Source organism: Schistocerca serialis, chromosome 12, assembly GCF_023864345.2.
Source record: "Schistocerca serialis cubense isolate TAMUIC-IGC-003099 chromosome 12, iqSchSeri2.2, whole genome shotgun sequence".
Classification (NCBI taxonomy): domain Eukaryota; kingdom Metazoa; phylum Arthropoda; class Insecta; order Orthoptera; family Acrididae; genus Schistocerca; species Schistocerca serialis.
Window position 1 is genome coordinate 124,874,814 of NC_064649.1, and position 27,203 is coordinate 124,902,016.

At 46.8% G+C, this 27,203-nt stretch overlaps 1 protein-coding gene and 1 non-coding gene across 2 annotated transcripts in view; one reads left to right on the forward strand and one right to left on the reverse strand.

Annotated features, from left to right (window-relative positions):
* Window positions 1-27,203, reverse strand: part of LOC126427991 (zinc finger protein 1) — a 218,356-nt gene that overhangs the window by 71,380 nt on the left and 119,773 nt on the right. The window lies entirely within an intron of this gene.
* Trnas-cga (transfer RNA serine (anticodon CGA)) lies at window positions 25,563-25,637 on the forward strand. Its single transcript has one exon. It is a non-coding gene; the product is annotated as a tRNA-Ser (tRNA).

Genomic DNA, 27,203 nt, shown 5'->3' on the forward strand with positions numbered 1-27,203 from the left:
CTCGGCCACCAGAAGCCGGATATTCTGCTTTCTCACAATGACTACTAAGGTCGGTGATATGGAGTACCTGGCAATAGGTGGCAGCACAATGCACCTAATATGAGAAACGTATGTTATTGGGGATGTCCGGATACTTTTGATCACATAGTATATAAGTAACATCGAACTACAGGATCTGTACGCGTTAGGTGCCTCATAGCGACTATCAAACAGTGAGCGCTGGCAGTATTTTGATACCGGTCTACTGCGCTTAGCAGCCGTACAGCTTCTAGAAAGATGGCGCCGCTGTGAGGTGAGAAGACGCCATCGCGGTTGCTGTGAGATGCGCGGATGTGGCGGCAGTCTGTCGCCACACGCCACAGGTCCCCGCCGCTGCCGCTTCCGCCGTTTAGTCGCCGCGGTCCACGCGCCCGGAAGTCTGGGAAGAGGATGCTGGACGCTTCTTAGAGATCACACAGTACGACACGTGAGAGTTGTCATCAGCCGAAAGCTTGCTGCTGTACTGTAATTGCTCCTCTTGGAGATGGTATGCCACAGCCTTCCTCCAACTACTGAACTGAGTGACTGACTGACTTGAATGACTATGGCTGAATGATCAAATAACTGTCAGTGAGTAACTGAATAGCTGTGACTGAGTAACTGAACAACTGTGATTAACTGAATAACAGTGACTGAGCAACTGAACAACTGTGAATGAGTGGCTTAAACGTTACTGAACAACTGAGTGACTGAACGACGTAGTGACTGAACGACGTAGTGACTGAACGACGTAGTGACTGAACGACGTAGTGACTGAACGACGTAGTGACTGAACGACGTAGTGACTGAACGACTGTGACTGACTGAATAACTGTGACCAGCTGACGTCAGTGTCCTGTAGATCGTTCGGAGTGTGCAGGTCGAAGTGTCGGAGCATGCTGCACACTACACATGTGCAGAAACAGGCCTCTGTGGCGTCATTCAATTAACCTGTTCTGGCAGAGTTCACTCCTGTTACAGTAAGGGATTTTGTTCTGCTGTTCGCTTTGTTGTCGTGACTCACTGGAGACATTGCGCAATGTCCCGGTATTTTTTCTACTAGTGTACTCCTACAAGAGAGACGAAATACCTGAAAGCTAAACGTATTTACGTTTTACAGACAAAAAGTCTACTCTATGCATCAAGAAGAACGAAAATACCCGTAGATACAGATGTTTTAATAAAAATTGTTTCCGCAATGAAGAACACAGAATTATTTGACGAGAATAATAATTTTCGACATTTCTTGGTACTGCACGTAGTCTTCCTGGTCGTTGTTCTTGGATTCTTTTGTGGATGCGAGCAGGACTTTGTTCGAGGAGTTGCTGCTTTGTATGTTGATTTTTGTTGTTTTGGATCTTCTCCAGTGCTTGCAAATGTCGCACGATGGTGTAATGATCACAATTCATCACATTTGCTAGTTCTCGAATACACTGACGTATATCATTGTGTTTAATCAGTCTTCATCAAACTCCGAAGGCATTCCTGAAGGTGGAAAGTCTCTTTTGCCAAAACGATCCTCTGTAAAATGAGAAAAAACATTTTCTTGTCGTGCTCTGTCCAATGGCATTATTCCCATACGCGGCGCAAATGTTTCTGGCTGTCTCCACTGCTGTATTCCATTTACTGTGCTGAAACAGAATAAAGTGTCGGACATGTTCCGATTTCACCACTTGGCACTCCATTTACTAGCGCCACGGCTCCACTCACTATCTCAAAATGACGGTATGTCAACTCAAATAGCGACAGTGAACTACTGATTAAAGAAATGGCAATCGATAAATAAATTCGTAGCAACCGGAGTAACAAAACAAAAAGCTACAAACTTGTCCACCAACTTAATATTATGGGAATCCACAGCACATAAAAACGCCAGGATTCGTCGCGGTGTAGTAACAACAGAAGTCATTAGATTGCAGGGCGATCGGAAAGACCCGGGATTTCCCGGACAGTGATGCAAACTGTTAGGGCTCTGCTCTAATTTTCAAAACTTTGCGCTCTTCATGTACTGCGCAAGCCCTCAGTACTGGCCTCAGACGATCGACATAATCGCGCAGTGTAATATTAGTAATTTTCGCCTCACAAACATTAATATACGCTCAATAGTAAACGCCTGATGGCCTAAAGTTATCGAACAATTGTAAAGTAAAAGAAATGAACCATAGCATAGCAGCGACAGAATCTATTATTCTTTATCTTTGCCGTTCTTGCGCGGTGCCAGTAAATCTCTATGTACATGTATCGATTGATGGTATAAAAAAGAATTCTGTTGTTTCAAGACAAATGAGGCTTTTGGCGCCTCACCTTTACTGTTTGTATTCCATGAGAGGCGGACGCGGACTTGCTGCGTCCCGCAACTGTATTTTATATTCTATGTGAAAATGCTAAATGTTATTTTTTTTCAATCAGAAAGCATGTAGTTTCTGGTAACTGATTATGAACAGACAGCATCAAGAGGACATTTTGACTGTTATGTATAAAGTATTTAACCACTATGGTCATCTATTGTAATTTAATATGAAAAGGTACGTAGCAGTAAAAAAAAGTGTGTTACAGATAAGTGTGCTTATTTTCGTAAATTAACCTTGATGATTCCATCTCCTTATCTACCTGAATGATAATTATTTTTGTGTTACTTCATCATCAGAAATTACGATCACGCTGATGGGCCGAACGCAGCATGAGGCAGAAGGAACATTATCGTTTTCCTATTACTTCTGAACCAACTTTTTTGTGTAGTGTTGCATTTCTTTTCAAGTCTATAAATCTTCTGGTCCCTCAGTGTTGATCCGGGTATGACTACATCGTGACTATAAAAATGCACAGAAATGATAATGTTTCTTCCGAACGATCTCAAATGTATATATCAATATGCTGCTCTTATTCAGGTATTTAATGGTCAACGTATGTTATTATAATAGCGTAATAAATCCCTGATTCTGTTGCCAAGTGGCCCACCAAAAAATATTAACTTTTTCGACATTAAAAAGAAGTAACAATTCTTTTTATTTTCGTCCCCCAAGAGCAACGCTACAACAGTTATCTGTGGCATGTTGATGCTTGTCCTGGACCGTGAGTTGGGTATCCAATATATCGTCCCCGCAACAGGCGCGTTTCGTTTCACCCAATCAGCGTAGAAAGCAATAGACACATACGACAATATTTACAAACAGCATTGAACTGTTCGCAACAATGTCATTTTTTTTTCTTTATTGAATTTCAATTCCCCCCGAAGGGGGGCGGGCTGGCAGCAACTTAGCATGCCGCTCTTCAGCCTACAGACTTCATGAAAAATATGAAGAGAATAAATAATAAAAACAGGCGATAAAATCGGAGACTTAAAGAGTAACATGGCGAAAAGAAATCGTGGAACTTAAAACAAAGAACAGAGGGACGATGTAGCTAATAAAATACATACGAATCAGACAGGTAAAACAATAGACAGACAATTAAAAAAACACGGCGACAGTCTGGATTCTGTTCGCAAAAGACATAAAATGCACACCTAGCGACAGCATGGTGTCCGTTCGCAACACGAGAAAGACGAACAACACTGAATAATCACTGGAACACTGCACGAAAAAGCTTGCAAATGCGTCACACCACAGCCGAGAGCAGGTGGGGGGGGGGGGGGGGGGGGGAGACTGGACAGATGATGGGAAAACAAAAAAAGGGGGAAAGGAGAGAAAAAGCGAAGAGGAGAACCGGGATAGGAGCTGACAGAGGAGGAGGAGGAGGGGGGAGGGGGAGGACCCATAGGGGGGGGGGGGGTGCAGACGCGACAGGGAGTGGGGTAGGCAGAGAAGGAGAATACAAAAGGACATGGTGGTGAGCTGTTACATTCGTACAATGCATATAAAACCCTTTATGTATTTATCATCCATGCGAGAAGAAACTCTAGAAATTGATATAATTGGAGGTAACCTCTGCCATGCGCTCTAAACTGGTTTGCGGAGTATAGATATAACATACGTGATACCTTTCCAGAATTAAATCCACAGAAAAAAAAGTCCAGTTCTGGAGCAAAAGTGTGAAGTGGACAGCTCGTGCCATCTAGCGGCGACCGGCGGAAGCTCGCGCACGCCAGCCGCTCGCGGACATTTAACGGCAGCGATGTGCGGCGGGCACGGCGCTAGCGGCTAGGTTCGCACGCAACGCGACACTGGGCGCCCATTGCGTCACGCAGCCCCGTCATTAGCCCGCCCCGCTCCTTTTTCCTTAACCTTTCCTCCTCGGTTTTTTTGCTGCGCCGCTTAGTCGCTTTCATCACCGGTCGCGAGGCGTCGCCGTCTCCGGCTGTTTTTCTTATCTGCCGTGTCAGCTGCCTGCCATCTCGCATCTACCACGTGTGTCTGCGTCGGCCGAGCCTCGGTACAACTCACACAATATTACACAGGACTGTAAAACTACACGGTTCCGTCACATAAATGTGACCGCTGCCTACTTTCGACGTCACTTCGACCACTCAGTGGCAGTACTAGCAGTGGAGGGGATAACAAGGCGTGTCGGGGGACGCGGAAACAGTGCAGTCGTCGTTATTAAGTGGTAACGGAGCGATGTATCTGACGTCCAAAACAGCGCGAAGTAATAGACAGAAAGTGATCGAGTAAAACCGAAGTAATATCCGGCGTTCCCCAAGGAAGTGCTATAGGCCCTCTATTGTTAGTGATCTATATTAACGACATATGAGAAAATCTGACTGACCACTCCTAGATTGTTTGCAGATGATGTTGTCATTTATCGTCTTGTGAAGTCATCAGATGACGAAAACGAATTGCAGTACGATTTAGATAAGATATCTGCATGGTGCGAAAAGTGGTAATTGACCCTGAATAAAGAAAGGTGTGAAGTTATTTACATGAGTACCTTCAGCGCAGTAGCCGCGAACTTTTACCACTACGCTACTCTGACTTGCTCGGAATGCACCTAGTGTTACGCATATACAAATCGCGCAATGAACTTCAAAATCGATTTTCTCAAAAACCAAGGCCTGTCGCTAAAAAAACCAGATTGACAGGTACTCAGGGTAAATGCCTCTACAACATATTTGGAGCACATCAAAATCCGTGATTTACAGTATGGAGAGTCCCCTTGTTAGCGGATTCGACGCCACATTGGGCGACTTGCGCCGCTGTGGTGCAGATGAAATGATGACGAGGACAACACAACACCCAGTCCACGAGCGGAGAAAATCTCCATCCCGGCCGGGAATCGAACCCGGGCCAGCTTGTATGGGAGGCGAGCACGTTTCCTCCCAGCTAAGCAGGTGGGGTGTACTACAAATACAATACTGGCCATTAAAATTGCTACACCACGAAGATGTGCTACAGACGCGAAATTTAACCGACAGGAAGAAGATGCTGTCATACGTAAATGATTAGCTTTTCAGAACATTCACACAAGGTTGGCGCCGGGGCGATACCTACAACGTGCTGACATGAGGAAAGTTTCCAACCGATTTCTCATACACAAACAGCAGTTGACCGGCGTTGCCTGGTGAAATGTTGCTATGATGTCTCGTGTAAGGAGGACAAATGCGTACCATCACGTTTCCGACTTTGATAAAAGTCAGATTGTAGCCTATCGCGATTGCGGTTTATCATATCGCGACATTGGTGCTCGGCTTGGTCAAGATCCGATGACTGTTAGCAGAATATGGAATCGGTGGGTTCAGGAGGGTAATACGGAACGCCGTGCTGGATCCCAACGGCCTTGTATCCCTAGCAGTCGAGATGACAGGCATCTTATCCGCACGGCTGTAACGGATCGTGCAGCCACGTCTCGATCCCTGAGTCAACAGATGGGGACGTTTGCATGACAACAACCATCTGCATGAACAGTTCGACGACGTTTGCAGCAGCACAGACTATCAGCTCGGAAACCGAGGTTGCTGTTGTCCTTGACGCTGCATGACAGACAGGAGCGCCTGCGATGGTGTACTCGACGACGAACCTGGGTGCACGAATGGCAAAACGTCATTTTTTCGGATGAATCTAGGTTCTGTGTACAGCATCACGATGGTCGCATCCGTGTTTGGCGACATCGCGGTTAACGCACATTAGAAGCGTGTATTCGTCATCGCCATACTGGCGTATCACCCGGCGTGATGGTATGGGGCGCCATTGGTTACACGTCTCGGTCATCTCTTGTTCGCATTGACGGCGCTTTGAACTGTGAACGTTACATTTCAGACGTGTTACGACCCGTGGCTCTACCCTTCATTCGATCCCTTCGAAACCCTACATTTCAGCAAGATAATGCGCGACCGCATGTTGCAGGTCCTGTACGGACCTTTCTGGATACAGAAGATGTTCGACTTACGCCCTGGCCAGCACATTCTCCAGATCTCTCAGCAAGTGAAAACGTCTGGTCAATGGTGGGCGAGCAACTGGCTCGTCTCAATACGCCAGTCACTACTCTTTATGAACTGTGGTATCGTGTTGAAGCTGCATGGGCAGATGTACCTGTACACGCCATCCAAGCTCTGTTTGACTCAATGCCCGGGCACATCAAGGCCGTTATTACGGCCAGAGGTGGTTGTTCTGGGTACTGATTTCTGAGGTTCTATGCACCCAAATTGCGTGAAAATGTAATCGCATGTTAGTTCTAGTGTAGTATATTTGTCCACTGAATACCCGTTTATCATCTGCATTTCTTATTGGTGTAGCAATTTTAATGACCAGTAGTGTATAATATGACGATGTTTGTAAAATAAAGGGGGCGTCCCTGACCTGATCTATACTACGAGTCCTTCGCTTGTCGAGTAAACAGCGCTTAACACTGTTGAGAGCGATGACGAAGGGACACATCCTCGTTCTGTTTGAAGCAATCCTGAGAGTTCGATCAGAGGTAAGTTAGGGCAGGAGCATGCCGCGCGAGACAGTCGCATTGAGAGAGGAGCAGTCTGTCCCACGGAGCCGAGTTCCGAGTTTGGCGACGCGGATGCTGCGGTCCGTTTCTGATGGAGATAGCGCCCCAAAATAGCAGGCAGAGACACAGGGAGAGCGCGAGATAAGGAAACGAGACCAGCCGGCGTCTGTCGGTGCGAGTGTTCCCACGCGACGACTCCGGCGCTTCCGCAGAGCGCAACCGGCCGAGCAAGATAGTCGGTTTCGCACGCCGATAGGGCTGCAACACTGGCCACTTCCCGCGGCGTCTCTGTCTGCAGAACGAGGAAGGCACCCAGCAACCAAAAACAGCCCTGACATATCGATACTGGTATCAGCTGGTCCGCTCTGCTCGCCAGCACGTGGTTTATCGGCGGCTTCTACCAGATACGGTCACGAGGACTGAAACCTGCATATCCGCTATTCTTGCTACTGTTCTGTGTACTCGCCCCATAAACAGAATTTCTTTGAAACTTCGTGGCAAAGCTGTGTGCCGGGACGCGACTCGAACCCAGGAATTTCATCTTCTGCGGGCAAGTGCTCTACCGACTGAGCTACCCAAGCACGACTCACGACCTGACATCAGACCTTTACTTCCGCAGCACCTCATCTCCTGCCTGACTGGAGTGCTATCGCTACAAGTTTCGCCGGAGAACTTATGTGATGGTTCAAATGGCTCTGAGCACTGTACGACTTAACTTCTGAGGTAATCAGTCGCCTAGAACTTAGAACTAATTAAACCTAACTAACCTAAGGACATCACACACATCCATGCCCGAGGCAGGATTCGAACCTGCGACCGGAGCGGTCGCTCGGCTCCAAACTGTAGAGCCTAGAACCGCACGGCCACTTCGGCCGGCGAGAACTTACGTGAACTTCGGAAGGTGACAATATGTGATCAAAAGTGTCCGGACACCTGGCACGCCGGCCGCGGTGGTCTCACGGTTCTAGGCGCGCAGTCCGGAACCGCGCGACTGCTACGGTCGCAGGTTCGAATCCTGCCTCGGGCATGGATGTGTGTGATGTCCTTAGGTTAGTTAGGTTTAAGTAGTTCTACGTTCTGGGGGACTGATGACCACAGCTGTTAAGTCCCATAGTGCTCGCCGGCCGCAGTTGCCGTGCGGTTAAAGGCGCTGCAGTCTGGAACCGCAAGACCGCTACGGTCGCAGGTTCGAATCCTGCCTCGGGCATGGATGTTTGTGATGTCCTTAGGTTAGTTAGGTTTAACTAGTTCTAAGTTCTAGGGGACTAATGACCTCAGCAGTTGAGTCCCATAGTGCTCAGAGCCATTTGAACCATAGTGCTCAGAGCCATTTGAACCAACCACACCTGGCACGAAGTCGGCGTTCCAAAACATCCCAGAGGTATTCTGTAGGATTCAGGTCAGGATTCTGTGCAGGCCAGTCCGTTACAGGGATGTTACTGTCGTGTAACCACTCAGCCACAGGCCCTGCATTATGAACAGGTGCTCGATCGCCTTGAAAGATGCAATCACCATCCCCGAATAAATTGTAAATATACTGTTAGTTTTAGAACTGTATATTTAAGTATTTATTATTCGATATCTATATACCAACAAGCCAGCAGTCTGCCTACCCCCTTAGAGCAAGAATTGAAAGTAAAATGCTGCACGTTCACGCTTGGCAATAACCACTTTGCTAGCAATGGTAAGTGAATGTGGCCGGCACAATAAAATGTGTCCGACGAATCCGACGTTGGGTTTCGTCGCATGTCGGATTTATCAGCAACGCTTTATGTCGGCATCCCTGTTTTTTCATTTCTGCTAACGCCAGACACCTTGCAACCGTAGTGTCAACATCGCGTGGTGAAGCTAAACGTAGCAGTTTCTGCTGGCACCGCCGAGCGCCGACTACGTCAGCATTTCCCCTTCGCACGTTTCCGTCCACCGCAAAACCAGTCTTCTCATTTAGATATTTAATCATCATTTTCAACAACTATTTTTGAAGAATGCCGATGTGAATAAATGGCACACAAATTGCTTTTTCATTCAGCTGTCACCCCTCCCCATTCCCCATCCCCCTCTCTCCCTTCCCTTCCCCCCCCCCCCCCCCCCCCCCCGGCCCACCGAGCAATCGGAATTCTCCTTTTGTGCCACCTATACTTGCTTCACATAGTTAAAGAGGAACACTAGACGTGATGAACGCTCAAACAGTAGTAAGGCCCCTTCACACAGTGAAAGTAAATTTGTGCTTTACAACAATTTCAAAAGAACAACTTCAAATGTTTACCGAAAACTGTGAAAAAGATGCAATATGAAATAAAAATATCGGCACTCGATATTGCCATTTTGATACCGATATATTGTCGGAAATAATACAGTTGATATAAAATGTTTTTGGGAAAAATACCGATATATCGATATTTTATCAACAGCGTTAGTGCGGACGGGCCGCGAGTAGGGCTTGGGTAAATTTGACGGTAGAGCAGTTGCACCCAAAAGGCGAAGGTCCCGGGTTCGAGTCCCGGTCTGACACACATAGTTTTAATCTAGCAGAAAGTTTCATATCGGTGCACACTCAGCTCCAGAGAGAAAGTTCAATCCGGAATCCATTCCTCAGGCTGGGGCTGAGCTATGTCTACGCAATATCCTTTTTCCCAAGAGTGCTGGAAGTTTCGCAGGTGATTACGTACATCACTTCTCCGCAAGCTGCCTCACGGTGTGCAGCGGGGGGTATTTCTGGTACCACCGACTGATCACCCCTTCCCTGTTCCACTCGCGAATGGCGTGTGGGAGGAACTATTATCTGTAAGCCTCTGGATTGGCTCTAATTTACTGAACTTTCTCGTCGTGGTAATTTAGCGAGATGCATGTGGGAGGAAGTAATAGATCGTCCGGCCCTTCCCGGAAAGTATTCACTCCAATGTCAATAGTAAACCTGTCCGTGATGCATAACGCCTCTCTTTTAACGTCTGCCAATGGAGTTTGTTGAGCATCTCGGTAACGCTGTCGCGCCGACTAAACGATTCCGTGAAGAAATGTGCCGCTCTTCTTTGGATCATCATCTCTCTCTCTCTCTCTCTCTCTCTCTCTCTCTCTCTCTCTCTCTCTCTCTCTCTCTTTCTCTCTCCCCCCGATCAGTCGTAACCGGTGAGGCTCCCATATTAATGAAAAGTACTCAAGAATCGGTTGAACCAGAACCTTATAAGCTGCGTCCTTTGTTTATGAGTTTACGATTCTTCGTATGAATCAGCCTGGTATGAAATTTTCCTGCTATTTCTTTTTGTGGCGCTGGATAGTTACGCCATAATATTTTAAAAAAAATGGTTCAAATGGCTCTGATCACTATGGGACTTAACATCTGTGGTCATCAGTCGCCTAGAACTTAGAACTACTTAAACCTAACTAACCTAAGGACATCACACACATCCATGCCCGGGGCAGGATTCGACCCTGAGACAGTAGCAGTCGCGCGGTTCCACACTGAAGCGCCTATAACCGTTCGGCCACAACGGCCGGCTACGCCAAAATATTTTACGGTGGATACAATTTCCAGCAGTTTCTCATCAATAGGATAGTTGTATAGTAATGGATCTCTTTTCTTGTGTATGCGCAACACGTTACCTTGATACTTCCTTATAGACAACCGCATCATTTGCGAACAGTCCCAAAGAATTCCCGGCGCTTTCTACTGCATCATTTACATACACTGTAAACACTAACGGTCCCGCCACACTTTCTTGGTGTACTCGAGAAATCTATTTCGTTCCGTTAAGGGCGACGTGCACAGTTATTTCTGCAAGGAGCTCTTGAATCCAGTAGCAAATTTCATCCGATACTCGGTAAGTTCGTACTTTTTTCACTAACCGGCCGTACGGGAAGGTGTGAAATGCCTTCGTGTAGTCGAGGAACATGGCATCAACCCGAGCGCCGTTGTCTTCATCACTAAATTTCTGAGAAGTAAGGAAAATTTACTCATTTCTTAGCCTTAATGATGTTGGAATTCTAGTGGACAGCAGCGTACTCTTACAAGTGTACGGAACCTGACGTTGGTAGAACACTGGGTATCACTTGCAACAAAAAGTAACAAAAACTCGCAGGAATGTATTTTTGTGTCGTTGACATCACGTGCTCTGATACCCAAGTCCTCAGAAAGAAGCTCTCCTTCGAAATGTACATTTGCTAATAAAATACGCTGTATGGATATATTAGGCTACTTGTAGCGTTAAAACTTTGATAACGGAACTGGAGTACTGAGATGGACGCCTCTGCGTGATGCCGCAATCGGCTACGATAAAAACTGCTGCTAACACGCTGGAACATGACCGAGGACAGTTAACTGGATCGCGGCGTGTCGGGATGTTTCACTGGACGAGAGGTGTGAGTGTCAGTGCTCACACGTGTGTTGCGGGGGCGGATGGGCGTTATCTGACACCGCACGACCACGTGTGAGCACTATCGCGTCCGGACTGGGCTGTCTCGCTGGGAACAGGCAAAAAATGTAACACCCGACTCGCCCGAAAAACCACCTGTACCGATAGGAATTAATAGCTGCCAGCATGCCGGCAAAAGCCTACGCTGAGAAGAGGAAGCAAGTCCTTACAGTTCATTCTGTAAGCACAACGATCAGTGAATTAGTCACCTGCAACAGACATCACGTGTAACGCCACTTCTACACTAGGACTGTTGATATTCCCGCGAACCACACGCGACTGGAACACGTAAAGTGCCCTCCGCCACACACCGTTGGGTGGCTTGCGGAGTATAAATGTAGATGTAGATGTAGATATTTCTAAAAATATCGGGAATCCTATACATCGATAATTAAAAACGTTCAGACGTGTCGATATATCGATAGAGATGATCGATATATCGAAGACGGAACTATCAACAAAAGAGCCTATAAAAATAGGCTGTGCATTGTATATATACCCCTGATTTTATAATTTTATATTTAATACTGATTGATTGTCTGGCCGGGTGAGGTGGCCGAGCGGTTCTCGGCGCTACAGTCTGGAACCGCGTGACCGCTACGGTCGCAGATTCGAATCCTGCCTCGGGCATGGATGTGTGTGATGTCCTTAGGTTAGTTAGGTTGAAGTAGTTCTAAGTTCTAGGCGACTGACGACCTCAGATGTTAAGTCCCATAGTGCTCAGGGCCATTTGAACCATTTTTTTATTGTCAGATATTCTGTACATCGACGAGCTATCAGCCTGTCTATCCCCATTAGAGCAAGAAAATTTGAAAATTTGTAAATTAATAATGGGACTTTCGTGCAGATGAAAAGCCTGTATTGCAATGGTTTTTTGGTTGATTGTCGTGTTGTTAGTAAACAACTGTAAGGGAGCATTGTCATAACATTTCACTCCAGTTAACCTGTCATACCATATTCTCTTAATCTGTCGTTAGCTACATGTCGAAATAAGCCTTTTCACAGGCTGATATAGGAAAATTACGTAGCGAAGCCAAACGTTGCTGTATCTCTTAGTAGCGCCGAGCGCCAATTACGTTAGCATTTCCCGATACACTTGAACGCCCGCCGCAAAAACCAGCTTGTCATTTAGATTTTTGTTCATCATTTTTAGCAGCTGTTTTTGAAGAATGCCGATGTGAAGAAATAGCACACTGGTTAGGTTAAAAACCGTTTTTTAACGCATTGTACTGCTGGAATTGCCAAAGTCCGTCGGAATGGACAATGGACATGACTGGATTCAGGTGATCAGAGAGGATGCTTATGCACGTGTCGCCTGTCAGAGTCTAGACGTGTCGGGGCTCCCGTATCACTCGAAATGCACTCGCCCCACTCCATTACAGCCTCTACCAACTTGAACAGTCCCCTGCTGATATGCAGGATCTACATCTACATCTACATCCGTACTCCTCAAGTCACCTGACGGTGTGTGGCGGAGGGTACCCTGAGTACCTCTATCGGTTCTCCCTTCTATTCCAGTCTCGTATTGTTCGTGGAAAGAAGGATTGTCGGTATGCCTCTGTGTGGGCTCTAATCTCTCTGATTTCATCCTCATGGTCTCTTCGCGAGATATACGTAGGAGGGAGCAATATACTGCTTGACTCCTCGGTGAAGGTATGTTCTCGAAACTTCAACAAAAGCCCGTACAGAGCTACTGAGCGTCTCTCCTGCAGAGTCTTCCACTGGAGTTTATCTATCATCTCCGTAACGCTTTCGCGATTACTAAATGATTCTGTAACGAAGCGGGCTGCTCTCCGTTGGATCTTCTCTATCTCCTCTATCAACCCTATCTGGTACGGATACCACACTGGTGAGCAGTATTCAAGCAGTGCGCAAACAAGTGTACTGTAACCTACTTCCTTTGTTTTCGGGTTACATTTACTTAGGATTCTTTCAATGAATGTCAATCTGGCATCTGCTTTACCGACGATCAACTTTATACGCCTACTCCCAGATAATTTATGGAATTAACTGCTTCCAGTTGCTGACCTGCTATATTACAGCTAAATGATAAGGGATCTTTCTTTCTATGTATCCGTAGCACATTCCACTAGTCTACGTTGAGATTCAATTCCCATTCCCTGCACCATGCGTCAATTCGTTGCAGATCCTCCTGCATTTCAGTACAATTTTCCACTGTTACAACCTCTCGATATACTACAGCATCATCCGCAAAAAGCCTCAGTGAACTTCCGATGTTACCCACAAGGTCATTTAACACCTGAAATCACTCTTATTTCGGAAGACTTCTCTCCATTGAGAATGATGGATTCATGAGGTTGTCTCCATACCCGTACACGTCTATCCGCTCGATATAATTTGAAACGAGACTTGTCAAACGAGGCAACATGTTTCCAGTCATCAGCAGTCCAATGTCGGTGTTGACGGGCCCAGGCGAGGCGTAAAGCTTTGTGTCATGCAGTCATCAAGGCTGTACGAGTGGGCCTTCGCCTCCGAAAGCCCATATCGATGATGTTTGATTGAGTGGTTCGCACGCTGACATTTGTAGATAACCCAGCACTGAAATCTGCATCAATTTGCGAAAGGGTTGCACTTCTGTCACGTTGAACGATTCTCTTCAGTCGTCGTTGCTCCCGTTGTTGCAGGATCTTTCTCCGGCCGCAGCGATGCCGGAGATTTGATTTTTAGCGCATTGGTGGTAGACACGCTACACTCGTGAAATGTTCGTACTGGAAAATCGCCACTTCATCGCTACCTCGGAGATGCTTGGTGCGCCAACTATAACACCACGTTCGAACTCACATAAATCTTGATAATCTGCCATTGTAGCAGCATTGAACGATGTAACAACGGCGGCCGGGGTGGCCGAGCGGTTCTAGGCGCTTGAGTCAGGAACCGCGCGACCGGTACGGTCGCAGTTTCGAATCCTGCCTCGGGCATGGATGTGTGTGATGTCCTTAGGTAAGTTACGTTTAAGTAGTTCTAAGTCTACGGGACTGATGACCTCCGCTGTCGCCGGCCGCAGTGGCCGAGCGGTTCTAGGCGCTACAGTCTGGAACCGCGCGACCGCTACTGTCGCAGGTTGGAATCCTGCCTCGGGCATGGATGTGTCTTAGGTTAGTAAGGTTTAAGTAGTTCTAAGTTCTAAGGGACTGATGACCTCAGATGTTGTCCCATAGTGCTCAGAGCCATTTGAACCATTTTTGATGGAACAACTGCTGCGCCAGACACTTGTTGTCTCATATAGTTGCCGACCACGGCGCCGTATTAGCCTGTTTACATATCTCTGTGTTTGAATACTCATGGCTGTACCAGTTTCTTTGGCGCTTCAGTGTATTATTGATGACTTAAGTCTGTATTACGTGTATCTGTTGTGTTTATCAAACTTACAGAAAAACGCTACGAACTCGTCCACCAATCTGGAACTTTGGAATTGCAAATTGAGTCCTGTTCTTTATTTTTGAGTCATTCAGAAAATTTATGGCCTCTGTTACGTTAGAGAAATGTCGGTGTGGTAGCTGGCGAGGGAAGAGTAGAGGAGAGCTAGCGGCGGACGGAATGCTTCTGTGCTGCCCTGGCGTGTTTACCGGGCGCCGGCACGGCCAGGGCCAGGTGAAACGTGTCCGGCGGGCCGCGACACGTGTGGCACACGTGTGGCCGCGCGGGAACGCCGAGCCGCTGCCGTGGCGCCGTAATTCCCGCCGGATAGAAATCTCCTCGCAGCGTAAACCGTCCGGGCGCCGGTACACGCGTGTGGCTCGGCTTTCGCGAGAGGCAAACAAGTAATATGTCCGGAGCGTCCGCCGAGCAGAGTGCGTCTTCTCAGAAGGCGAGCGTATGACAGAGGAAAGGGAGAGAGGAGAGGGGGGGGGGAGGGAGGGGAGAACACGTGTGGTCCGGGTGGCAAGGTGTTTGGATGGAAGCTAGGTGCGGAGCGAAGAGCAAGCACAGATGGTACCTACCAGCTACTAGGTTGCTGCGAACGTATTAGACGCCGTGTGCAAGGGTACTGGTATTTTAGCTTCTTTCAGTCATGAGTCTTGTGACCGGTTCGATGCATCCCGCTGCGAATTGCTAACTTGCGTGAATCTATTCATCTCAAGGTAGCACTAGCGTCCTACATCCTCAGTTGTTTGTTATATTCCAGTCTCTGTCTTAGCCTACAACAGTGGTTTCTAATCTATTGCCGGCCGGTGTGGCCGAGCGGTTCCAGGCGCTTCAGTCTGGAACCTCGCTACCGCTACGGTCGCAGGTTCGAATCCTGCCCCGGGCACGGATGTGTGTGATGCCCTTTCGTTAGTTAGGTTTAAGTAGTTCTAAGTTCTAGGGGACTGATGACCTCAGATGTTAAGTCACACAGTGCTCAGAGCCATTTGAACCTAATCTGTTTTTGACCAGGGACCACTCTAAAAAATAGCTCAATCTCTCTTCTGAGTTCGTATAACGACTAAAAGTTAGAAATTTCAGTCTTTAGCGGACCATATTTTTCGTCTTGCGACAAAAAGTTTCGAAATTACATGTCAAGTAAGCTGGTGGCTGTTAAAATCTTTCATTCTGAAATACTGTCTGACACTAAATGGGTATTATTTGCGCATAATGAGATGCACTGCCTTAAGACGTACGCTCAGGACGTAAAATTATACCTGCTGATGGATAGATTATGACGGTATTTCGAATTTTTAAACTCAGTCAGTAAAATTGCTACACCAGAAAGATGACGTGCTGCACTCGCGAAATTTAACCGACAGGAAGAAGATGCTGTGATATGCAAATGATTAGCTTTTCAGAGCATTCACACAAGGTTGGCGACACCTGCAACCTGAGGAAAGTTTCCACCCGATTTCTCATACACAAACAGCAGTTGACCGGCGTTGCCTGGTGAAACGTTGTTGTGATTCCCCGTGTAAGGAGAAATGCGTACCATCACGTTTCCGACTTTGGTAAAGGTCGCATTATGGCCTATGGCGATTGCGGTTTATCGTATCGCGACATTGCTGCTCCCGTTGGTCGAGATACAGTGACTGTTAGCTGAATATGGAATCCGTGTGTTCAGGAGGGTAATACGGAACGCCGTGCTGGATCCCAACGGCTTCGTATCACTAGCAGTCGAGATGACAGGCATCTTATCCGCACGGCTGAAACGGATCATGCAGCCACGTCTTGATCCCTCAGTCAACAGATGGTGACGTTTGCAAGACAACAACCATCTGCACGAACAGTTCGACGACGTTTGCAGCAGCACGGGCTATCAGCTCGGAGACCGTGGCTGCGGTTACCCTTGACGCTGCATCACGGACAGGAGCGCCTGTGTTGGTGTCTCAACGACGAACCTGAGTGCACGAATGGCAAAACGTCATTTTTTCGGACGAATCCAGGTTCTGTTTACAGCATCACGATGGTCGCATCCGTGTTTCGTGACATCGCGGTGAACGCACATTGAAAGCGTGTATTTGTCATTAACGTACCGGCGTATCACCCAGCGTGATGGTGTGGGGTGCCACTGGTTACACGTGTCGGTCACCTCTTGTTCGCACTGACGGCACTTTGAACAGTGGACGTTACATTTCAGATGTGTTACGATCCGTGGCTCTACCCTCCATTCGATCCCTGCGAAACCCTACATTTCAGTAGGATAATGCACGAGCACATGTTGCAGGTCCTGTACGGGCCTTTCTGGATACAGAAAATGTTCGACTGCTGCCCTGGCCAGCACATTCTCCAGATCTCTCACCAATTGAAAGCGTCTGGCCAATGGTGGCCGAGCAACTGGCTCGTCACAATACGCCAGTCACTACTCTTGATGAACTGTGGTATCGTGTTGAAGCTGCATGGGCAGCTGTACCTGTACACGCCATCCGAACTGTGTTTGTCTCAATGCCCAGGCGTATCAAGGCCGTTATTACGGGCAGAGGTGGTTGTTCTGGGTACTGATTTCTCACGATTTATTGCATGAAAATGTAATCACATGTCATTTCTAGTATATTATATTTGTCCAATGAACAACCGTTTATCATCTGCATTTCTTCTTGGTGTTGCAATTTTAATGGCCAGTAGTGTATATCGTGCCCCGTTTTACCCGTTTACACGTACACGATAAAAAGTAAAGGTTACAAGGTAGAACCCTGTGTGACACCTCATGGAGTCAGTTTACATTTGGGTAACGCTTGATAGCTTCAAACTGGACACTTTCCTAGTGAGGCCCTACGTTCTCTACCGAAGGATTATCACACACATTTTAAGATAATCTAAGCTAATGTAAAGGAACGCCACACACACGAGGCAGGTTGGCTACACGCTGCAGCAGTGCCCCCGGGTGTCGGTGGCTGCAAACATTTGCGCGTCCAGAACAAACACAGCTAGCGGCGACCGCGCTGGGAACACAACGGCGTCCGCTAAGCGAGCTGCTCGTGTTTTTCTCCCGCGGCGTCTACCCAAACATTAGTCTTGCGCGGCCCGCCAGCACAAGACGATACTAATTTTAAGGTTTAATGGATGCGCTCCGGCCAGGGCGATCGGTTTCCCCTGCCACAGGGGACCGCCTATCCGTGTGTCTCTCTGTCTCTCTCTCTCCCTCCCTCAGGATTCCAGGAACAGCAGGCAGCGGGCGTCGGTGGCGGGCTATTTCGGCCGATTCCATTGTGCACCTGCCAAAACACACGCGGAGGTAAGGCGCCACCGCGGCCGGCTCTCCATCGCACGCTATGGGACCGCCCGCGCACCGTCACCAGGCGATAAACCGACCGTCTTCTGGTCAATGATGTGTCTCCCTCCTCCCCTGTAGAGCCCTTACCAGATTACGACCATTGCAGAAATCACGCATCGAGTTAACATCTACATCTGCATCACACACTGCGAGCCACCTAATAGTGGGGCGGTGGAAGGTACAGGGTGACAATTACTGAACTATACGAAATTAAATCAACCACTTCTGAACGGTTCAAACTGCACGATTGGCCGCGGGGCATGATGGGAATTACGAGGGTCACACCAAAAGAAATGCACACTGTTGTTGTTGTTGTTGTTGTTGTTGTTGTGGTCTTCAGTCCTGAGACTGGTTTGATGCAGCTCTCCATGCTACTCTATCCTGTGCAAGCCTCTTCATCTCCCAGTACCTACTGCAACCTACATCCTTCTGAATCTGCTTAGTATTCATCTCTTGGTCTCCCTCTACGATTTTTACCCTCCACGCTGCCCTCCAATACTATATTGGTGATCCCTTGATGCCTCAGAACATGTCCTACCAACCGATCCCTTCTTCTGGTCAAGTTGTGCCACAAACTTCTCTTCTCCCCAATCCTATTCAATACCTCCTCATTAGTTATGTGATTTACCCATCTAATCTTCAGCATTATTCTGTAGCACCACATTTGGAAAGCTTCTATTCTCTTCTTGTCCCAACTATTTATCGTCCATGTTTCACTTTCATACATGGCTACACTCCATACAAATACTTTCAGAAATGACTTCCTGACACTTAAATCTATACTCGATGTTAACAAATTTCTCTTCTTCAGAAACGCTTTCCTTGCCATTGCCAGTCTACATTTTATATCCTCTCTACTTCGACCATCATCAGTTATTTTGCTCCCCAAATAGCAAAACTCCTTTACTACTTTAAGTGTCTCATTTCCTAATCTAATTCCCTCAGCATCACCCGACTTAATTAGACTACATTCCATTACCCAAATGCACACTATTTTTGTAAAAATACAGTTTCCATTCTGTATGTGTGTAAGTTTTACCGTGTGTAGATACATCCTTCCCGCTTGTTTTCAAACTTAGTTCAATCTGTTCCCGTGAGTGGCACCGTCACAGCATGTCTTCAAGATGGCTGCTACACTTGACGTTCATCAGAAGCAATGTGCTGTCATAGAATTCCTGTGCTGTGAAAACGAGACAGTGGGAAACATCCACAAGAGGTTGAAAAAGGTGTACGGAGATGCTGCTGTCGATCGCAGTATAGTTAGTCGGTGGGCAAGCAGGTTACGTGATGAAAGCGGGCACGGCAATATTGAGGATTGTCCTCGCAGCGGCAGGCCTCGTACTGCACACACTCCAGACAACGTGCAGAAGAGTGTCAACGAATTGGTGACTGCTGACAGACGCATCTCAGTGAACGAATTTTCACGCTACGTTGGGATAGGGGAAGGAAGTGTTTGCAGAATACTGAAAGTTTTGGCGTTAAAAAAGGTTTGTGAAAGGTGGGTTCCCAGGATGTTGGCAGTGGCTCTCAAAGAAGCAAGAAAAACGGTATGCAGCAAACTTTTGGAACAGTACGAGAATGGTGGAGATCAATTTCTTGCAAGAACTGTGACAGGTGATGGAACATGTATCCATCATATTTCACCAGAGACGAGGCAATCAATGGAGTGGCATCATGAAAAATCACCCACGGAAAAAAATTCAAAACCACACCTTCTGCTGGAAAAGTTATAGCTACAGTGTTTTTCGATTCCGAAGGACTCTAGCTTGTGGACATCATGCCAAGTGGAACCACCATAAATTCTGATGCATATGTGACGACACTAAAGAAAGTGCTCAGTTTGGCAAGATCGCTTTCGGCGGAACCACACGCGTTGGGAGTGGTTTTAGATATGGGGGCGTCCTTAGTGATTAGAGTAAGATCTCTTATCGCTCTTAAGGTAACGTTAAGTAAGCACGTGTATAAAGCCACTTTACAGTGCTGTGTACTGCGCACAGTAGAGAATGTGATAACTGAGGGTATCAGTATGACTGGGCGCCCAGTCACAAAGCAGACTATCTGAGGTAATGGTTTGCGCCAGTGACAGACTGGTCTGCCCAGAGTCTTGACCTGAACCGGAGTTGGAAGGTAGACTTTGCTCGAGACCCTGCACTCCAATACCACTGTATTCTCTGGTTTCGACTCGAGGACGAATAGCCTGCCATTCCACTGCAGATACAGAGACACCTCAATGAAAGTGCCCACAACCGAGGTCAAGCCATCACAAAGGGGTTTGTCTGCCATATACTGTAATATTTGTAACGTGATTCTTGGCCACTTCTCTGTATGCCAACTTTTGAAATGTTTCAATGAATTTTGTAATTACCCTACATATACGGGGTGTTCAAAAAGTCTCTCCGCAGTGCCGTATGATTGTTAGCCGCGCGTGCCGTATGATTGTTCGCCTGCCTGGGTTGCTTCCCTTCAAGTGGACTCTCCCAACATTCCACTGTTTCGTTTATCTCAGCCAGCGTCAGTAGTATCATTGGTGTGTGTCGTTACGTGTTGACGCGAACGTTTTAGTTCCTTTGTTTGTTTTTGTCACTGTTAAAATGCTAACTATTGAAGAACGTGTGTTTTTAGTCGAACAAGTGTTCAAAGCTGGCGGTAAAAACACTGTTTCAGTTGGTCAAACATTTAATTCAGTTTTCCCGGAGACAACACTCCCACATCACGATACTGTGCGAGATTCGATTAACAATTTTCGAAGTACGGGTTCAGTGACAGATGCACCGAGAAGTGGTCGTCCTATCATTTTGTCTGAGGATAAACTACTCGATATTTCCATGAGTCCGAACAAGTCAGTAAGAAATGTGTTAATTGAAATACTGAACGGTTATTTTCAACAAGATGGTGCGACCGCGCATACAGCTCGCGTTTCAATGTCACTGCTTGCTGATGTTTTTGGTGATCGCGTAATTTCACAGGGACTTTGGCCTCCACGATCGCCTGACCTGACACCACCTGACTTTTTCTTCTGAGGTGCAGCGAAAGCAACTGTCTATAAAAACCGTCCAAAATCCATCGATGAATTGAAAACTGCAATAGCCACTTTTACTGCTACTGTTCAGAAGAAATGATACAGCTTGTGTTTCGAAACATGATTACACGAATTGAATTGTGCATTCAACAACAGGGGGAACACTTTCAACATTTAATGTGAAAATTTGTAAATAGAAATGAATATTCAATAAATTAATAACTTGTATTTCACTGATTTTCATTTCTGTATATTCACTGCGGCATACGGCAAGCGCGGCTAACAATCATACGGCACTTTTTGAACACCCCTTACATTTAGAGAAAATTTTAAGTACAGGGCGATGAAAAAGTCAGTATAAATTTGAAAACTTTATAAACCACGGAATAATGTAGATAGAGAGGTAAAAATTGACACACATACTTGGAATGACATGGGGTTTTATTAGAACAAAAAAAAAAAAAAAGTTCATAAAATGTCCGACAGATGGCGCTGGACAGCAAAACTGCTACGGTGACGGGTGAGAGGTACGCCGATATGTTACAGAATCGCATCATCCCCAGCCTGGCTGATAAATACCTACTGGAACGTACGATGTTTATGCAGGATGGCGCTCCACCCCATATTGCTAGACGCGTGAAAGATCTCTTGCGCGCCTCGTTTGGTGATGATCGTGTGCTCAGCCGCCACTTTTGTCATGCTTGGCCTCCCAGGTCCCCAGACCTCAGTCCGTGCGATTATTGGCTTTGGGGTTACCTGAAGTCGCGAGTGTATCGTGATCGACCGACATCTCTAGGGATGCTGAAAGACAACATCCGACGCCAATGCCTCACCATAACTCCGGACCTGCTTTACAGTGCTGTTCACAACATTATTCCTTATTGTTGAGGACATATTGAGCATTTCCTGTAAAGAACATCATCTTTGCTTTGTCTTACTTTGTTACGCTAATCATTGCTATTCTGATCAGATGAAGCGCCATCTGTCGCACATTTTTTGAACGTTTGTATTTTTTTGGTTCTAATTAAATTCCATGTCATTTCAAGCATGTGTGTCAATTTGTACCTCTCTATCTACAATATTCAGTGATTTATTCAGTTTTCAAATTTATACTGACTTTTTGATCACCCTGTACATTATAACCACCAGCACCACCACCACCACCACCACCACCACCACCACCATTATCAAGGATGTCGTTGCTACTGTCTTAACATCAGCCACTTACCAACCACTGCCGCTCGGTCCCGTACTTAAGAAACTACAGAATTGTTACGGAGTATGGATGCAGCTATCGCTGTTACATGCTGTGCAGCGGGAGACAGTGAAGTTGCCTGTCTTTATCTCTCCAGAAAGCGTGGTTAACCACAGGACGCGGCGGGGGAAACCAGTGACCTCACGGTTTCTGGCTATCCTCCAAGACAGAGCAGTTCATCAGATGGGCCTCACCAGGTTCTCCCATCCCGACGTGACAAAAAAGAGACATCATCAAGTGTGTAATGGGCTGAAGAGCGACTTTCGGGTTACGACCTTTCACCAAGTACGCTTTCCAGGGAAATATGACGTCACTCTTCGAGTGAGCACCTCATCTACATCTACATGACTACTCCGTAACTCACACTCGAGTACCTGGAACCACATTCTCACTATTTCCGTGAGAAAAAGCTAACACTTCCGTGCGAGGTCTGATTTTTCTTATTTTATTACGGTGATCTTTTCTCCCTATGTAGGTTTGCGCCAGTAGAATATTTTCGCATTCGGAAGAGACAGTTGGCGATCGATTTTCGTGGATATATCTCACCGCGTCGAAAAACGCCTTTGTTTTAATGACTGCCGCCCCCAATCACGTATCATATCCGTGATATTTACCTTCCCTATTTCACGATAATGCAGAACAAGCTGCACTTTCTCGATGTTTTTCGACACTCTGACGCTGATCCCATACGGCGTAGCAATACTATAGCACAGGATGATAATGATGATGATGATGATGATGATGATGATGATGATGTTTGGTCTGTGGATCTCTCAACTACGCGGTCATCAGTGCCTGTACAAAATTCCAGTTTTTGCAAGTCCAATCTTTACACAATCCAATCTAGCCACTATCAAGAGTGGTGGTGGTGGTGATGATCATGATGATGAAATGATGAGGACAACATAAACACGTAGTTCCCGGGCAGAAAAAATCCCAACCCGTCCGGGAATCGAACCCGGGACCCCGTGATCCAGAGGCAGCAACGGTACCCACTGGACCACGAGCTGCGGACCTAGCAGAGGACGAACTAGCGTAGTTCTCGCTTGGTTAAAACCTGACGAACACTACGGATAGAGGAGATACCTTCAACTTCGTATGAAAAACCGGTAACCAGGTATATACAGGTAGGGCCTACTCTACAAAAGAGGTAGTCAACCTTTTCTATCTCCGTTAGTAATAAAACCTTTTAATCGCCCACCAGTTCTACAGTAATGTTGCCTTATAAAGCTTGAAAGTAGCTTCATGTCATAAAATTTGTAAAGCAGAGATGCACAAGTTAAGGGATGTCGTGTTGCGGCCCCTTTGCGCGCTCGTTGGGGCCTTATACTATATGATGTACCAGTTTCTTTGGCTCTTCAGTCTGTGATATATACAGTATAATTATATATTTATATACAGGGTGGTTCATTTATCGTGACCGGGCCAAATATCTCACGAAATAAGTGTCAAACGAAAAAACTACAAAGAACGAAACTTGTCTACCTTGAAGGGGGAAACCAGATGGCACTATGGTTGGTCCAACAGATGGCGCTGCCATAGGTCAAACGGATATCAACTGCGTTTTCTTAAATAGGAAACCCCATTTTTTATTACATATTCATGCAGTACGTAAAGAAATATGAATGTTTTAGCTGGACCACTTTTTCGCTTTGTGATAGATGGCGCTGTAATAGTCATAAACATATGGCTCACACTTTTAGACGAACAGTTGGCAACAGGTAGGTTCATTATTTTAAAATACAGAACGTAGGTATGTTTCAACACTTTATTTCGGTTGTTCCAATGTGATACATATACCTTGCGAACTTATCATTTCCGAGAACGCATGCTGTTACAGCGTGATTACCTGTAAATACCACATTAATGCAATAAATGCTCAAAATTATGTCCGTCAACCTCAATGCATTTGGCAATATGGGCAACGACATTCCTCTCAACAGCGAGTAGTTCGCCTTCCGTAATGTTCGCTCATGCATAGACAATGCGCTGATGATAGCAAGTATCCTTCAACTTTCCCCACAGAAAGAAATCCGGGGACGTCAGATCCGGTGAACGTGCGGGCCACGGTATGATGCTTCGACGACCAATCCACCTGTCATGAAATATACTATTCAATACCGCTTCAACCGCACGCGATCTATGTGCCGGACATCCATCACGTAGGAAGTACATCGCCATTCTGTCATGAAGTGAAACATCTTGTAGCAACATCGGTAGAACATTACGTAGGAAATCTGCATACATTGCACCATTTAGATTGCCATCGATAAAATGGGGGCCAGTCATCGTTCCTCCCATAATCCCGCACCATACATTGAACCGCCATGGTCGCTGATGTTCCATTTGTCGCAGCCATCGTGGATTTTCCGTTGCCCAATAGCGCATATTATGCGGTTTACGTTATCGCTGCTGGTGAATGACGCTTCGTCGCTAAATAGAACTCGTGCAAAAAAATTCTCTTGTGCCCAGTGGCAGAACCGTACACGATGTTCAGAGTGGTCGCCATGCAATTCCTGGCGTATAGAAATATCGTACGGGTGCAGTCGATGTTGATGTAGCACTCTCAACACCGACGTATTTGAGATTCCCGATTCTCGCCCAATTTGTCTGCTACTGATGTGCGGATTAGCCGCCACAGCAGCTGAAACACCTACTTGGCCATCATCATTTGTTGCAGGTCGTGGTTGACGTTTCACATGTGGCTGAACACTTCCTGTTTCCTTAAATAACGTAACCATCCGGCGAACGGTCCGGACACTTGGATGATATCGTCCAGGATACCGAGCAGCATACATAGCACACGCCCGTTGGGCATTTTCATCACAATAGCCATACATCAACACGATATCGACCTTTTCCGCAATTGGTAAACGGTCCATTTTAACACGAGTAATGTATCACGAAGTAAATACCGTCCGCACTGGCGGAATGTTACGTGATACCACGTACTGATACGTTTGTGACTATTACAGCGCCATCTATCACAAAGCGAAGAAAGTGGTCCAACTAAAACAATATTTCTTTACGTACTACACGAGTATGTAATAAAAATGGGGGTTCCTGAATGAGATTTTCACTCAGCAGCGGAGTGTGCGCTGATATGAAACAGAGTGAAAATCTCATTCTGGAAACATCCCGTAGGCTGTGGCTAAGCGATGTCTCCGCAATATCCTTTCTTTCAGGAGTGCTAGTTCTGCAAGGTTCGCAGCAGAGCTTCTGTAAAGTTTGGAAGGTAGGAGACGAAGTACTGGCAGAAGTAAAGCTGTGAGGACGGGGCGTCAGTCGTGCTTGGGTAGCTCAGTTGGTAGAGCATTTGCCCGCGAAAGGCAAAGGTCCCGAGTTCGAGTCTCGGTCCGGCACACATTTGTGAGTCGTGCTTGGGTAGCTCAGTTGGTAGAGCATTTGCCCGTGAAAGGCAAAGGTCTCGAGTTCGAGTCTCGGTCCGGCACACAGTTATAATCTACCAGGAAGTTTCATGGGGGTTCCTATTTAAAAAAACGCAGTTGATATCCGTTTGACCTATGGCAGCGCCATCTAGCGGGCCAACCATAGCGCCATATGGTTTCCCCCTTCAAGATAGGCGAGTTTCGTTCTTTGTAGTTTTTTCGTTTGATGCTTATGTCGTGAGATATTTGGCCCGGACACTATCAATGGACCACCCTGTATGTAGCTTCTGTCCATCTGAATGTTTCTTAATCACCTAAAAATTTTAAGTAAATAAGTCAAGAGCATTTTGAAGTTTTTCGTAAGAACTTCAAGCAACAGTCTGTATCTATATGGCTACCACACACTTCCTTGTCTTAACTCCGTGACATTTCCAAACGATCCTAACTGAATCGCTGATCGGAATGCTGGGACGCTTCTCTTGAATAAGGCACTGCCCACATCGCGCCTCATCCTTGTGGCCCCTTTGTGTTAGAGCAGTAATTGAACACCGTGGTCCTGCCCCATCGTTGTAGCGAAGTTCAGCAGTACAGAATTCCGCTTGGCTGTGTGGAGAGCGCGGTATGCGCCTTACGTGCAGTCGGCCCAGATAACTGGCGGAGATAGGAACGGTGATAAGAGGGTTTCGTCTGCTGTGTGGCGGAAGCTGCGAGCACGACTGACGCAGACAGCGACGGCGGCCGCGGGGCAAAGGTTTCCACAACAGCGCTGGCCAATCAGGAGCCGGCGGCGCGGTGACGTGGCAGCGGCTGGCAGCTGATAGGCCGGCTGAGCACATCGCTAATCGCTACTGCCTGGCTCTCGCGGCTGCTGATTGGCTAACGTTCATGACGTCACAAGGAAGGCAGAGACTGTAACACCGCTACCTGGTCTCTCTATCGACATTTGAAGGCCCATTCTCGTCAGCATATAAAGTAAGCGAATTTTACGATTTTATTTTGGTAACACTAATGAAGCAATCGACGTAAATCTTCCAGAATGAGATTTTCACTCTGCAGCGGAGTGTGCGCTGATATGAAATTTCCTGGCAGATTAAAACTGTGTGCCGTACCGGGACTCGAACTCGAAATATCCTTTCTTTCAGGAGTGCTAGTTCTGCAAGGTTCGCAGGAGAGCTTCTGTAAAGTTTGGAAGGTCGGAGGCGAGGTACTGGCAGAAGTAAAGCTGTGAGGAGGAGGCGTGAGTCGTGCTTCGGTAGCTCAGGTGGTAGAGCACTTGCCCGCGAATGGCAAAGGTCCCGAATTCGAGACTCGGTCCGGCACACATTTTTAATCTGCCAGGAAGTTTGACGTACATCTTTTTTCACAAAATTCGTTGATTGTAGGATAACATTTTATGAGTTTTTTAAAAGAAAATCAGTCATCATTGATTCCCCCCCCCCTCCGCCCCCCCATCCGCTAAGTTAGGATTTGCTCTGTCCAAAACGACCGAATTAAGACGAATTGAGCCGGCCGGAGTGGCCGTGCGGTTCTAGGCGCTACA